Source organism: Macaca nemestrina, chromosome 5, assembly GCF_043159975.1.
Source record: "Macaca nemestrina isolate mMacNem1 chromosome 5, mMacNem.hap1, whole genome shotgun sequence".
Taxonomy (NCBI): Eukaryota; Metazoa; Chordata; class Mammalia; order Primates; family Cercopithecidae; genus Macaca; species Macaca nemestrina.
Window position 1 is genome coordinate 183,603,262 of NC_092129.1, and position 12,909 is coordinate 183,616,170.

The 12,909-nt window shown below is 38.7% G+C and overlaps 1 protein-coding gene across 9 annotated transcripts in view; it reads left to right on the forward strand.

Moving 5' to 3' along the window:
* The window catches only part of LOC105464801 (exocyst complex component 2), a 204,567-nt gene that overhangs the window by 41,454 nt on the left and 150,204 nt on the right, over window positions 1–12,909 (forward strand). The window contains exon 1 of one of the 9 annotated variants that reach the window (XM_071097739.1): window positions 3,578–3,711. The exons of 7 other annotated variants lie outside the window; for them this stretch is intronic. The gene's annotated coding sequence lies outside the window, so the exon portion shown is untranslated. Of the gene's footprint in view, window positions 1–3,577; window positions 3,712–11,712; window positions 11,735–12,909 lie in introns of those variants that run through there. One more of the 9 variants, XM_071097741.1, reaches the window with a different exon arrangement.

Below are 12,909 nucleotides of genomic sequence, written 5' to 3' on the forward strand. Positions count from 1 at the left end.
AGGCTGGTCTCAAACTCCTGACCTCAAGTTATGTGCCCAACTCAGCCTCTCAAAAGTGTTGGGATTACAGGCGCGAGCCACTGCGCCTGGCCTTTTGTAGACTTTAAATGCAAGAGAAGAATGCAGCACACATGCCTTACTGCAGTGAGGAAGGTACAAGATCTGCAGGTATTGATTGATGTAACGGAAATTCCTTATCGTGTTTGTTTCAGGCATCACTTCCAAATTTTTTGCCTTTTCAGAGCAATTAAATGAAAATTTTCAAGCTCTAATAAAAAATATTTTTTACTGGTTTCATACTCTCTCTTCTTTTTTCCTCCAGTTGTCTGTCTCTAGTTCTGTTGCTTTGTCTTTATATACTTAATAAAACCAAGAGAAATGAAAAATCTCATGGTTTTAGAACATAAATAATTTTACAGTTTAATCTTTGATGGATTATTATGGTTTACTTTTAGTAATTCATTAACAAGGAGTATCTATCAAAAGTTTTATAGCCTAGTTTTGTAATGTAGCTTTTGAAAATGGAAAAGATAATTTATTATTCTACTTAGGTTATTTCCTAATCTGCAGAGATATGTTGCCTATAATATTAAAAATCAATAGAACATCTAAATATAATGTTTTAACTAATATTGTATAATTATACAATAAAAACATTTTACAATACAGAAATTTAAAAATGAATAGCATGCTATTATTATCATTTTTAGTTTAATTATGAAAAACTAGAGAGTGCCTGTTTCTATAGTCATGCATTAGTTGCTGAATTTAAAAGCTTTGTAAAGGACTCTCATAGGAACAAGAGCTCAGAAATGCCTTAGAGCTGATCTCATCCAATCATCTTGTTGGTAGATGAGAAAAGTTTTGCAGTGCGTAAAAGTCAACAAGCGTTTTTATTTCCTAATGCCAGAACTCAGTTTAGAACCCAGTCTCCAGACTCTTCATAAATGTTTCAAGAGACTTACAGCTTGGATATACTTTTGTTCATTACAATAAATCTAGAGTACCATATGAATGTTTTACTTAATTTATAAAGATAAAATTTAAATTTAAAAAACTCGAACGTTTTGGAAGGGCGTTGTCATTTTGTCCTTGTTTGAAGATGTCCTTTGCTCTTGCAGGCAGGCAGGAATTTATTTGCTGCACAAAATGATATTCAGTGAAAATAAAGTCTTACATTAACAAAAGTCAAAGCCTCAAGTTTACAAATTATTTAAGCATCTTCCATTGTTTCTCATAGGGAGACTACTGAGAAGCAAGAAAACACTATGCCTTTTATGTTTCACTGTATCTGTAGAAAATAAGTGATTGGAAAATGTATTAAAGTGCTTTCTTACACCCAGAATTTATTGTCCCACTAGATACCATTTGCTGAAAGCTAAACTGACTTATTCATATGACAGACTTGTACTTTTTAAAAATTTTGCTGCTGAAAACAAATTACTCTTGAGTGTATATTTATTCAGTGAATATATTGCCATTATCAAAATAAATCAGACAAGTGTCTCTTACCCTGGTTAATTTCTATAAGGACCCTCCTGGTTCCGGTTATCCCCATTTGGGTCCAGGCATTTGAGAAATACTTGGTGAATTAACATGAGTCTGGAAACACATCAGCATTATGATTTTTTGTTTTTAAGCAAACCCGTAACTCTCTTTGGTAGTGGATAGTACATAAGTGTGTATTGTGGTTCTTAGGCTAGGAGTCAGTATGTAATAATTTGTACCCCATCTTATATACCTGTGTATATATGTGAAATTCCCAGTAAGTACTCCCATTCTCCCAACCTTTATTATTTTCCCATTTGCATTATTTAGTATTTTGTATATTGTTAGTTTTCTTGTGCCAGAGTCTGACCTAATAAAAGTTCCTGATTCTTATCTGCATTAACTTTCCTTACATGAGTAATAATAGCTGTTTTACCTCTTTATCCCTCTGCTTTCCAAAGATAAAATTAGTTTGTGGCCAGGCACAGTGGTGCGGGCCTGTAGTTCCAGCTACTCTGGAGGCTGAGGAAGGATGATCACTGGAAGCCAGAAGTTGGAGGTAGTAATGCACCCCTATCGCACCTGTGAATTTCCACGGCACTCCAGCATGGGAAACACAATGAGGCTCCATCTCTTAAAAAGAAAAGAGTTAGGGCCTGGTGCAGTGGCTCATGCCTGTAATCCCAACACGTTGGGAGGCTGAAGCGGGCAGATTGCTTGAGCCTAGGAGTTCAAGACCAGCCTGGGCAACAGAGCAAGACCCTATCTCTGTAACAGAAAATATAAAAATTAGGCAGGCATGGTGGTGCATGCCTGTGGTCCCAGCTACTTGTAAGTCTGAGGTGGAAGGCTTGCTTGAGCCCAGGAGTTTGAGGCTGCAGTGAGCCGTGGTCACGCCACTGCACTCCAACCCGGTTGACAGAGCCATACCTTGTCTCAAAAAAACAGAAAAGAAGATTTTTCAAAAGTTTGTGGTAGGTGCTTTTGGAATAAGCTTATTCACTTTATTCCTTAGTGCTTTCTTAATTGTCTTAAATGGCTATGAAGTTAAAAGACTGTATATTGCTTTAGTTAAACAAATGAGGTTTATGACAGGCAAAGTCAGACTTTTGTTGACCTCTGTTTAGCGTATTTATATAAGAAAGACCTTATGACAAATGTTTCATGTCATTGTTTTATGATAATTGGAATATTTGTGAGGAAAATTTGTAGACAATGACAGCTGTAGACTAGAGCGTTCCTTTAAACTCAAAGGAGTCTGGCATGGGTTGTCAGACTGAAAATATTCAGAAACTGAATTCTGTTTCCTTAAAGCCTTAGACTCTTTCCTGAAAGTGATAATAAATTGTTTCATTCATTTGTGATTTTAAACATAAGAGCATTACCTATTGATAAGAACATATCAATAAACATAGCATACTATCACGTAGTATGTCTTTAACTGAAGGCAGGTTGAGAGGAGACATCTCTTCCTATAGTTCGTTCACAAATTACTGAGTGTATATTATGTCGCAAGAACTGTTGTATGTGCTGTGCATACTGCAGTGTGAAAGGCAGGGATGTTCTTATATTCGTAAATTAAATGACAGGTCTTCCTGGCATAATGGTCTGTTCTGGTTTGGGTATGTGTAGGTAATTCTTCATGGTAAGGAAATAGGATTGTTGCAAATGAACCAGTGTAATGCATGCTGGCTTTTCAGTTGTCTCTGCTTTGTGTGTCTGGAAGACACCTACATGTACTCTTGAGTCGTAAGTAAGAAAATAGATCAGACTTTTTGATTCATGACTATCCATGGTGGCCCAGACCTTACCTTTTATTACCAGACATTACTTTTAGTTGGACAGATTTTGAGGGTAACATAGTTAAGATTAAGAGCCCTGTGTAAATGACCTCAAATTGGATTTGAAATAGTGGGAGTAAACTGGAATTGCCCTGCCCTAGTTTTTTAGTTTTGCTTTCTGTGAGACCAGAGGTATTCTAATTGCAGTTATGTTTCACACCAGAGTGAGCCAGAGCCCCAGTCACTGGGGAAACAATGAAGGTTCTTAGAATGTGAGTGGTCACATTCACAAATGACCTCATAGGACACATGGTGGTTATAGAAGGAAGAGGATACTAGACTCTTACGAATCAGGACACCAAGGATCTGGTCTGTTTGACAGCTCGTCAGTTGTGTGCTCTTGAAAAAGACACTCAACATCTCTAGGTTACAGTGTCTTCAGGTGAAGAGACTAGATGCCAGCTGGGTCAGGTCTCCTTTAGCTCTGATTCTGTGAAATACCAGCCCTACTGATAATCAAAACCACCAAGGATCTCTGACAGTCTGATATTTCTACTTATCATCTTTTCAGTAATATTAATGTCAGTGGTAATTATTTTTATTAGGTTTTCATACTACTGTTTTTCTGGAAACAAGGAGAGCAGTGTATTTCTACTGAAAAATTTGGTTCTTTATGTGATCTAGACCAGAATCTGAAAGTACTCTCTTGTAACCACATGCTTATTTAATTTGTGTTGTAATACTTACGACATAGCTTAATCGTGTCAAGAAGATAATTAAATCACCACCCAGTGGCAGCTTCATGTTCCATGCCAATTGAGGAAAGTTATTTTCCTCTCACAAATTGGTTTGTAAGCATTAATTAATGAGGTGGGTTGATTACCCACGTTTTGCTTAATACTTGCTTTCCCTGCAGTGTTTTGGTATCTTGGGGCAACATGATATCTGTTTATTGAAGCTGTTGTTAAAGAACTTTGTGTTGAAATATGCCTTTGCTCTCGTATAATTTTTTATTAATATGTTACCATACTAAATCTCATGTTTATCAATTTATAATAGTTTTCTAGCACATTGGCAAAACAAGCTTTCCATACTTTTGTCTGTGTTTAGAAGCAAGTTTAAAGAGGTAGCAATAGTGTATTCCAGTAAAATAATACTTCCAAAACATATAATTTTATATAAACTTAACTATTAAATTACCTAGTATGTTTATGTAATATCAGTTTGTTTATTGCTTATTAGTGCATTTTGCTGTTGTCAAATGTGAAAATAAATATTTATCTTTCAACTTTCAGGAACAATGAGCCTAACAGGTTGTTTAGCAGGATAATGTTAATGGGATGTGTTTGTGTTTAATTTCAAAATATTACCAAAGCATTATATTTGATAACTTTTTATTTTACTGTAACTTCAAACTTACAGAAAACTTTCCAGAATAGCAAAAGTACCTCCTATAAACCCCTTCCTTCCTTCCTTCTGGTGAACAGCAGCTCCAGTAAGCCCTTTAACCACACCCACCAGTTGTTTCCTTTTCCCCAATGTCTGTATCATTCTGTCCCTCCGTCTGCATATGTTTTTGTGAACCACTTGAAAGTGGGATGTGGCATCATTCTTGACTCCTAAATACTTTAGTATGTAGTTATTAAGAATAAAGACATTCTCGGCCGGGCTCGGTGGCTCACGCCTGTAACCCCAGCACTTTGGGAGGCCGAGGTGGGCGGATCACGAGGTCAGGAGATCGAGACCATCCTGGCTAACACGGCGAAACCCCGTCTCTACTAAAAATACAAAAAACTAGCCGGGCGAGGTGGCGGCGCCTGTAGTCCCAGCTACTCGGGAGGCTGAGGCAGGAGAATGGCGGGAACCCGGGAGGCGGAGCTTGCAGTGAGCTGAGATCCGGCCACCGCACTCCAGCCTGGGCGACAGAGCGAGACTCCGTCTCAAAAAAAAAAAAAAAAAAAAAAGGAAGAAGAATAAAGACATTCTCTTACATTACAGTACAGTTACCAAAATCAGGAAATAAAATACTGGTACCGTACTGTCTAATCCAAAGTTGAAACAGACAGACATGAGGAGCGTTTCTTGATACGAATCACCGAGCAGGATCTGTGAGGTCCCCGCGAAAAATACAGACCCCAGATCACATCGGCAGGGACCGGCAGACAAAGCCGGATTGATTGACAGGCGCTCCGTAAAATCACCTGCACTCTTTGAAAATGTCAAGGTCAAGAAAAGACTAATTTGTAGTGCTCAGATTGTGTGGTTTGGACAGTGGGCGCCGCTTCAGTCGGCTCTGTGGCCTTTTGACACGGATTTCCTTACTGGCCCAGCAGAATCTTTCAGGCTTGTCTTGTCCTTGCCTTGCAGTCAGCCATTTCTCCGAGGTCACTGGTTCCTTTTATTGAAAAATGGTATTTGGGAGTTAGATATGCTAATTGCTACTGTTGTAGTGTTGCTTCTAGCTTCTCTCAGTGTACAAAGCTAGAAAATACACACTTGCACACACACAGAAATCTACCAGTACACCTCTTTGTCACATACCGTGTTAAAAACTGAGTTCATATATCTGCCTTTGTTAAGTCTCCTCAGATCTTTTGCTCAAAAAACAAACAAAAATGGGTTGCTTCCTTCGTTACCAAATTTCAAAAGTTCTTTATGTATTGTTTGTACAAAGTCCTTTGTCATTTCTATCTATTGTGAATATTTCCTTCCAGGCAGTAGTTGCCTATTTATTTTATCTTGATAAGCAGAAGATTTTAATTTGGATGAAGTGAGAAAATTTAGTATTTTTCATTGTACTTGTGTTTGTCATATTGAACACAAGTCTTTTTTTTTTTTTTTTTTTTTTTTTTGAGACGGAGTCTCGCTCTGCCGCCCAGGCTGGAGTGCGGTGGCCGGATCTCAGCTCACTGCAAGCTCCGCCTCCCGGGTTTACGCCATTCTCCTGCCTCAGCCTCCCGAGTAGCTGGGACTACAGGCGCCGCCACCTCGCCCGGCTAGTTTTTTGTATTTTTAGTAGAGACGGGGTTTCACCGTGTTAGCCAGGATGGTCTCGATCTCCTGACCTCGTGATCCGCCCATCTCGGCCTCCCAAAGTGCTGGGATTACAGGCTTGAGCCACCGCGCCCGGCCGGACACAAGTCTTTACACCCCGGTAATGGAGATACTCTCCTATGTTACCTTCTTTATAGTTTATAATTTTAGTTTTTATGTGTATGAGCCATTTTGAAATAATTTTGTGTAAGTGATGTGAGGTTGCAGTTAACATTCCTTTTTTTTTTTTCTATGTAGCTATCCAGTTTTTCCAACACCATTTAAAATATTTTTCTTTCCCATTGAATTACTTTGGTGCCTTGTCAAAACTCATATAGTCATATGTGTTTGTTTCTGGATTCTAGTCTATTTCATTCATCCATTAGTTTATCCTAATGGCAACAACACTGCCTTGATTACTGTAGATTTGTTATAAGTCTCGAAGTCATGTACTGTGTTAAAACTTTTTTCCTCCTCCTAAAACTGGTTTGGCTCTTCTAGATCCTTTGAATATCTACTGGAATTTTAGAACAACCTTGACAGTATCTCTATATAAGCTTGCGTGAGTTTACAAATCAGTTTGGGGCTAATTGATACTTTAACAACATTGAGGCTTCTGATCCATGGTCATGATATAGATCTTCACTTATTTAGGTCTTTATTTTATTTCTGTAGTATATGTAGTTTTTAATGTAGAAGTCTTGTACATTTCATTTGTTAAGTGTATTTTTAGGTATTTGGTTTTATAGTGATATTTTCAAAATGAATTTTAAAAATTTTACTTTCTAATCATGTCCTACTAAAATATATAAAAACTGATTTTTATATATTGACCATGAATACTAAGACTTTGCTAAATTCAGCTATTAGTGCTATTAGTTGCTTAGTACATTTCTTAGGATTTTCTATATAAGCAATCATGTTATCTGCAAATAGATATCTCCTTCATCATTTGCCATCGTTCTGCTTTTGATTTCTTTAATTCGCCCTATTGCACCACTAGAACTTCTAGAACAGTGTTGAATAGGCAAGAAAAGAGGGATATCTTTTCTATATTACTGTTCAAAAGGGGGAAGGCATTCTGTATTTCACCATTAAGTGGGATGTTAGGTGATCCTCCCCACTCAAATAGTTCTTTATTAGATTGAGGAGATGCTCTCTACTCCTAGTTTGTTGAGAATTTGCAATCATGAATAGTTTTTAATCATGAACTTTGTCAAAGGCTTCTTTGACATCTATTTAGGGTAATATACGGTTTTTCTTTTACTTTTAATATGGTAATTCACAGTGATTGATGTTTGAAAAACTGGCCTTGCTTGGTTGGAATAAACCTGCTTGATCATGATGTATTCCTCTTTTGCTTTTTGAAATAATTCATATAGGCTTGATATTTCTGCTTCCTTAAATGTTTTATGGAATCCATCTGTGAAGCCATCTAGGTTTGAGTTTTCTTTGTAGGAAAGTTTTGATAATTAATTTAATCTTTCTGAAGATATTGAGATTTTCTATTTCATCTTGTTTAGTTTTGGTAACTTGTCTTTCAAGGAATTTAGTTCATCTAAGTTGTAAAATGTATCGGCATAAAGCTGTTCATTATCTTTCTTTATTACTATTTAAATGTCTTTAGTATCTGTGGTTATCCCTTCTTTCATTACTGAAATTGATAATTTTTGTTTCATTTCTAGAGAGTTTTTTTGAGATATCAATTCATTAATTATTGGTGAAGAACTTTCGGCTTTAATTTTTTTCAAATTCTTTTTACTTATGTTATTGCTTTCCATTGTTTATTTTTTTCCTATTTGTCTTTCTGCTTCCTTTTCCTGCTCTCCCTCCCCTTTACTATGAGTTTATTTAGCCCTTATTTTTCTAGTTTTTTTTAAAATGTGGAAACATATATTCTTAATTTTAAATATTTTTTCTCTAATGTAAGATTTTAAGTTACTGCTTTGGTGGCATTCCACAAATTTTGATGTATGTTTCTTATTCATTTCAAAATATTCTGTTTCCCTCTTAATTTCTACTTTGAATGTTGGGTTATTTAGAAGTATATTAATTTCCAAATACTTGGATACTTTTCTGGATATTGTATTGCTATTGCTAACTTAATTCCTTTGTAGTCTTTGGAATTTCGATCTTTGGAATTGCCTGTGACTTATTTTATGGTCCAGCATCTGGTCTACCTTGGTGAACATTCCAGGGACACCTGAAAAGGAGTTTTATAAATGTCAGGTCATGATGACCAGCGGTGCTGTTCATATCTTCTATGTTTTTTGTTTGTTTTTTTAATCTAGTTGTTATTCATATTGAAAGGGAATATTAAAACCTCAACCTATGATTGTATATTTATCTCTCCCTATCAATCAGTTTTTGTTTAATGTGTTTTGAAGCTCTTGTATTAGATGCATACAGTTTTGATTGTTATGTCTTTCTGATGAATTTGTCCATTCATAATTATAAACTCTCCTACCAAATTGCTTTGTGGTATCACTTCCCCTTCAGACTGAAGAACTTCTTTCAGCATTTCTTGTCGTACAGATTTGTTTGCAATGAACTTTTTTTTTTTAACTTGAAAATACCTTTTACAACTTTAATTTTGTACTTTTTTTCTTTCAGTACTTTAAAGAACTGTATATCTTTAGATAAATTGATTTCTATAACTATATTGATATATAATCATGTTCACTGACTGTTTCTTCAAATGTCTTCTACCTACTGTGCAGCCTAATCAGTGTAGTTTTCATTTCGGATAGTACACCTTTCAGTTCTAGAATTTGCATTGCATTTCTTTTTAAAAAATAATTTTATAATTTTAATTCTTCTGTTTAGAATAGCCATCTGTTTATTCATTATGATTACATATATTTTAATAACATTTGTTATAGACTCTTTTAAGTTCTTATCTACTAATTCTTCTGTCTGGTTCACCTTGGAGTCCGTTTCGGTTATCTGCTTATTTGCTTATAAAGAGATAGGAAAAAATCCCAGTGTTTTTCCTACTTGCTGCTTTCACACAGCCACTGACTCAGTACACAGTCCTGATACCAGGTGTGTGTGAAGTTTCCCCACACACCAAGCAAGCAGCTCTCCAGCAGACACCAGCTAGGTATCCTCTGACTCAGTTCAGTCCTGACATCATCATGTCAGATCCCTCAGCTTGAGGAGCGGGGATATAAAATTGATCAAACATGTGTTTTCAAAGAAGAAACAAACAAAATATCTAAAATTTAACACAGTGGACGTTAAAATTATGTAGTAGAAGTTTAATAGAAGGAGGGATCAGGGAGACTAAACTAACGTTTGAGCATGACTTGAAATATTGGTACAGATTTAATAAACTTGGAGATTTCTCTTTAGTGGAAAGAGGGTGAATGACATGAATACAGGCACATGGCAGGTTCATAAGAGGTGAATGGGCTCATGTGGGGAATGTCAGAGGAGAGGAATGGTGGAGATGAAGTAGGCAATGTTGACGAGTCTAGCTGTGACAGGCTTTGAACAGGATGTGGAGGAGGTTGTGGGCTGTGCAGACCACAGAGCAGTGGATTTCATAGAGGATTATTTTAAAGGTAGGGAGGATATTGATTAGCTCCACATTTTAGAGAACTAGCTCTGGCATTTGCTGAGGGTGGAATGCAGTGGAGAGATAATGGGGCAGAGTTACCAGCTATACGTCTGTTGCAGCATTGAGGGGAGAAGACGAAGGTCTTAAGTGGGAGGGCAATAGGAGGGAACAGTAGGATTGAGAGGAATAGTTGATTTTTGATTCAGACAAAAGATTCTGAGTATGTGATTCAGGTGGTGCCAGAGGCCAGGAGAGGAACTCAAGGTAACTTTGAGTTGTCTCATTGGGTTTATTGGATGAATGATAATGTTTTTCTGGACTTCCTTTTTTGTTGTTTCACCATTTTATTTGTATTAAATAAGTTACGTAGGCATGACTGATTAAATCTTGTTGGATTGAACTTAATCTCCAGCCCTGCCTCTCCACAGGAGGTTGGTTTGCTGGTGCTTTGCTCAAAACCCTAACCCTCTAATCCCATGGTCTTTCTGGAATGGCCAGTCCTGCTGTTGATTCATCTTGTTGGCCTGTACTATGGCGTGGTTTGAGAGGATCATGAATAACAAAGACACTCCTATTGCCGGGAAAACACCAAGGATTTAAGACTCTCGCTCCCAGAAACCAGGGACAAGAGGTCAAATACTGTATTATATAACACACCCCAGACTCATTCCGCTGTCTCCTGCCATCCACGGCAACATTTCCAGATTCTTCTAATCTGCCATTTCTTGCTGGTCGGTTTTAGACATTAGCTGTCAGCCTCCCATTACGTGAGATAAAAGATGGTCACTCCCTGGTTTACCTGTCTTTCCTGCCCCCGAACACACACCCATCTTTTGTGCCTTATTTCAATTTTGTTTAAACTGATAGTCAGTTACTACATTACTATATAAGTCATGTTTCTTTGGACCTTTTTGAAAATTTGAAGAGCTTTTATTCTTGGATTGATTTATTTTCATGGCATCTAGTTCTTTTAGGGGTAAAAAAAATTCTAGATATTAATTTAAGATCAAACTTTAGAATGATTTTGACATGTTTTTTTTTTTTTTTCTGTGTCTGCTGTCTTAGTTTGCTAGGGCTGTTATAACAAAGTAAGCTAGACCAAGTGGCTTAAACAACGTACATTTATTTTCTCACCCTTTTGGAAGCTAGAAGTCTGAGATGAGGGAGTCAATGGGGTTGTTTTCCTTTGAGGGCCGTGAGGGAGTGATCTGTGTTAGGCCTCTCTCCTTGGCTTGTAGATAGCGTCTTCTCCCGAGCCTTCATGTGTCCTTCCTCTGTGTGTGTGTCTGTCCAAATTCTTCTCATGAGAACACTTCTAATAAGGACACCAGTCACACTGGATTCGGACCCACCCATGGGACCTCATTTCACCTTGATTGCCTCTTTAAAGACCCCCTTTTTAAATACAGCCACATTCTGGGGTACTGGGGCTAGGCTTAAAATATGAAATTTGGCTGTGGCGGAGTGAGGTGGGTGGGCATAATTCAGGCCATACAACACCTGCAATATGTTTGTTCTGTGTTTTTTTCTTGTTTGTCTTTCTTCCATCTTTGTCTTACATATCTTTCTTCATTGCCTTTGGCTGCCCAGTGTTGGGGGTCAGAAAACGATACCCTAAAATACGTTGCTTTGACATTCTGCACGAAGGAAGCAGCCTCAAGCCTTCCCCGCAGCCCTCCTGTCTCTCCCAAAGCAGAGCGTGAGGCTGTGCGTCTGAAGTTCCCTTACCTGCAGAGAAACTGGACTGACCGAAGAAGAGCACATCCCTGAAATTTCATTAATCAGAGAAGATTAAAACTCACATCATAGAAAAAGAGACTGAAAATCAAACACTGCACCTGGAGCCCAGATGGACTTTGTCAGTTCTCAGGTCCTATTTAGTTCTCAGAATTATTTATTAACTACCATCTGAGCATTGAACCCATTTATTCCCCCTAAAAATTATTTACTGCCCCTCCAAATGGCCACATTTCGCCCCTCCTCCCTTTCCCTTTGAAGAAGGGTCTGTAAGCATCTGGGCCCCACCGGTTTGAGAGGTGACCATGCTCCTGCGAGTGCCCTGTGCTGATGCACATTAAAGAAACGTGTCTGCCCTGTGCTCCTGTTACCAGCCTCGTTCATCTCCAGCAGCCCTTGAGAGGGCAGAGGGGAGGCTTTTGCTCACGGCCTCTGTAGCTCCCGTGTTTTAGAGTGAGGCTGTTAACAGCCGATTTGATTGAGTTTGTGTGTGGGCAGTTTACAGCGAGTGGCTTTTCCGTCAGGTGGTAGGAGGACAAGCGGCCCTTCCCTTTTTGCAGGGAGGACACTCAGGTGTCAGGATCTTTGGGTCTTACTTTCCTAGGACTCTTCAGTTTCTGCAGAGAATAATGTTTCAGTTGTGTGGACAGGGTGGGATTGGCAGGAGAGGCTTACACACCTCACAGTGGCGAGGGCAGGAGAAGGGAGGCAGCCCGAGGAGTGCCACGGCTTGCTGCACAGGTTCACCCCAAATCCCTGGTCAGCCTGCCCCCAGTTTCCCACACCTCTGCTGTGCTGGGGGTCTCTAAGTCCTGGTGCTCTTGCTTGGTTTCTTAAAAGACTAAACTTCTGTTCTCCTGACTGTGAAGGAGGGAGGCGGGGGCCCGGGAGTCTCACTGTTTAGTCCATAAAGATACAGGTCACCAGCAAGTCTCACTGTTCTGCTCTGAGTCTCACCCCACCTTCTGGGGCATCTGAAACCCTGAGCACTTGAGTTCTCAGGGGTTTATTAGTAAAATATTATTATTATTATTATTATTTGAGACGGAGTCTCACTCTGTCACCCAGGCTAGAGTGCAGTGGCGTAATCTCGGCTCACTGCAACTTCCGCCTCCCAGGTTCAAGCAGTTCTCCTGCCTCAGCCTCCTGAGTAGCTGGGATTACAGCCATGCACCACCACGCCCGGTTAATTTTTGTATTTTTAGTAAAGACGGGGTTTCACCGCATTGGTCAGGCTAGTCTCGAACTCCCGACCTCGTGATCCCTCCTTGGCCTCCCAAAGTGCTGGGATTACAGGCGTGAGCCACC